At 41.2% G+C, this 3,382-nt stretch overlaps 1 pseudogene across 1 annotated transcript; it reads right to left on the minus strand.

Moving 5' to 3' along the window:
• Positions 1–405: 405 nt before the first annotated feature.
• LOC308627570 (ferritin heavy chain-like) lies at positions 406–3,165 on the minus strand (annotated as a pseudogene). Its single transcript has 2 exons — positions 3,100–3,165; positions 406–1,015 (listed from the first exon to the last, which is right to left on the minus strand). The product of its transcript is annotated as a ferritin heavy chain-like (transcript).
• Positions 3,166–3,382: the final 217 nt, after the last annotated feature.

The raw sequence follows: 3,382 nt of genomic DNA on the forward strand, positions 1-3,382 counted from the left end.
AAGACTGATTTTGTGTTTTCCAGGGCCCCATGGAACACCTTCTCCCTCCCACTGTGGAGATCCTGAGCTGCATATGGTTGGGGTATGGCTGTGTTCAGAAACTCCTGGATACCTGTTTTAAAACTTAAAAAATGAGAGATTTGCCCACATGAATCAACCAGAGACCTTTATTTATTTATGAACCAATAACTTTATTGGAAGAAACGGAAAAATTGGAAGAAAAAAACTTAAGTGATAAAGTCCAGGAAAAGAGAATCCTGCACTTGTTGCAAAAAAAAACAAAAAAAACAAAAAAAACACAAAAACTTAAGTGAACTTCTTCAAGGGCACTATTGCCATCTGCATGGCAGGCACGGTGACCAGGGCTCTGGTCACCCCGTGGCTCTGGGGAAGTCCAGTCCAGGCTCAGTTCTTCTTGTCGCTGTCGCTCAGGGTGAGCTTGTCAAAGAGGCACCCTGCCAGGTCGACGTCCGGGGCCCCCATCATGCTCAGGGTGGTGACATGACCCTCCAGCTCGCTGATGAACGCCACCTACTGGCCGAGGTAGTGAGTTGCCAGGAAGTGGCGCAGGTTGGGGTCGCACTTGTCGGTGGTCAGCTGGTGCAGAGGAGCAGGCTCCGGGTCACTTGCTTCTCCAGGAACAAGGCGCACTTCATGGCCTTGAGGCCGCTCTTCCACTCGTCACTGGCTTCCTGATGTCTTGGAAGTTGAGGCGGCCCCCGCGCTGGTTCTGCAGGCGCTTCAGGCCCTGGGCCCGCCCGCTGTGCTCGTGGGAGCGGCGCAGGAAGAACCGGCTAAAGTGCTTCAAGGCCACGTCGTCGCGGTCGAGGTAAAAGGCCGTAGCCAGGCACACGAAAGAAGCGTGGAGCTCCAGGGTGAAATGGCTGTTGACGGCGGCGTCGCAGTTGGCGTGGTAGTTCTGGCGCACCTGCGAGGGCGGCGCGGGCAGCGTGGCGGGCGTGAAGGCCAAGGGGAAAGCGAAGCTGCGGGGCCTGCGGTAGCTGCCTCGGAGCCCCTTTCCCGTGATTTACCAATTTCCTTCCTCTTGGGTAAGTGCAGACTTCTCTTTTCTTTGTCAGAAAACAAAAGGCTTAGATGCATTCTTAGAGAAAGAACTTAACTGTGTGGATGTATTTATCCCTTCCAACCTCATTTGTCCTTTCACTGCCACTCAGCAAGCATTTTTTTAACCCCTCAGTTATGTTGTATGGAATGAGCCACAGTGGTAGGAAATACCATTGATCTCAAATTATCTTTCATTCATTCATTCAATAAATATTTATTGATTACTTAATATGGCCCAGGCACTGGTATGGGATTTGGGCATATATTAGTAACAAAGAGAGAGACAAAGTCTGTTCCCATGAGGTTTGTATTCTAGTGGAGGAGCAGACCAAAACAAAACAAAACAAAAAACTGCTGTTTTTCTCCCTTTATTGTCTCAAGTAAATACGTATAAGATATTACACATGTATATGATATTAAAATGTCAATAGTTTCTTAGCAGTTAAGGATATTATAGTGGAAGACATAAGACCAATCTAGGTATTTATAATTAATTAATTCAACATTAATTCAACAGCCATTTACATACAGTACTCCAAATATGTGTCACTGTTTGACTCTGGAGATACACAGAAGAATCAAACATGTCTCTGTTCTCAAGGTACAAGAAAGTGATGGACTGTGTTAAGTGCTCTCAATGGTTTTAAAGTTTTTGGATAAAATAGCTGTTTTCACTTAAAGTTTTATTACCATGGCTTTGACTAATGTACTTTTTTGGGGGGGTCTCTTTATTTCTCTTTGAAAGCTCATGCTGTGCTATAATCATTGTTTATGAAGGAAGCAAAGGATCAAATATCAACTGTCACATTGTAAACTTATCTAAGCAATTTTAGAGGCATTTAATTGTTGAGTCTGTAAAGAAATAGAATAATAACAATGTCTATTTGATAAGTTGATTTTAATGATAGGATCATACATTAGAGATGGGAAAGAACTACATGATCAGTTTCTCAGTGAGATAAAATTGTATTCTGTGTTTGCTTAACACCAGTGTTTAGTCTTAATATAATTGCAGTCTTTCAAAAATTTCCTTGGAAGAGTCCATTGTAGACTTCACTGGAAGAATCTATTTAAATAGAAGAAATCTTGATTTTGTAGAACATTTTCTCATTATGTCCCAAGATTATTTAATAATTAATTTATCTGGACAACTTTACTCTTCAAATATTAAAATAATACTATTGAATGGTTATATGTGTACTAAGGGGTGATAATGGTGTTTCTCAGATGTTTTATCCCTCATCATTACTTCCTAGGTTAGAAGATAATGTTAAAATACATGTTATAACTAAGAGAAACCTAAGGTTTAAAATCTAACTTTTCTAAGGGAAATCAATAAACTAGCATGAACTGTAACCTCAAATTTCCATGAAGGAAATATACATATATATAAACAAAAACATTGCATCCAGTTTTTCTTTAATGAGGAAAGTAAAGCTAAATACAAGCACAGAATGAAAAAACTTCAGAGCAGATCATGTTTTTAGAAAAATTTTAAATTTTATTTTTAAAATTTATTTATTTTATTTTTTTAATTTTTGGCTGCATTGGGTCTTTGTTGGATGTGGGCTTTCTCTAGTTGCAGCGAGTGGGGGCTACTCTTTGTTGCAGCGTGTGGGCATCTCATTGCGGTGGCCTCTCTTGTTACGGAGCACGGGCTCTAGGTGCTCGGGCTTCAGTAGTTGTGGCATGCAGGCTCAGTAGTTGTGGCACGTGGGCTTAGTTGCTCCGCAGCATGTGGGATCTTCCTGGACCAGGGCTCGAACTCATGTTACTTGCATTGGCAGGCGGTTTCTTAACCACTGTGCCACCAGGGAAGCCCCCAAATTTAAAAAAATTTGATAATCAAATTTTATAGTTTATAACTTGGTCTGTGCTAAGATAATGTCTTTTAAAATATCAATATAGGACTATAAGATGAAGCTTTCTTTGAAATGTTTGTGGTCAGTGTTGGTATTATGTTAGGATTCTCCAGAAAAACAGAACCAATAGAAGATATATTTGAATATTATATAAAATAAGGAATTAGCTCACGTGATTATGGAGGCTGACAAGTCTCAAAATCTGCAGTTGCCATACTTGAGATCCAGGAGAGTCCATGGTGTAGGTCCAGTCCAAAGGCCAGGAGGCTCAAGACCCAGGAAGTTCAAGTTGAAGGCAGGAAAAAGCAATGTCCCTGCTCCAAGGCAGTCAGGCAAGAGAAGTTCCGTCTTACTCAGAGGAAGGTCAGCATTTTTATTTTATTCAGGCCTTCAAATGATTGTATGAGGCTCATCGGCTTTAAGGAAAGCAATCTGCTTTACTGAGTGTACTACTT

The sequence above is a fragment of the Mesoplodon bidens genome (assembly GCF_964165515.1).
Source record: "Mesoplodon bidens genome assembly, chromosome: 14".
In the NCBI taxonomy this organism is placed as follows: Eukaryota; Metazoa; Chordata; class Mammalia; order Artiodactyla; family Ziphiidae; genus Mesoplodon; species Mesoplodon bidens.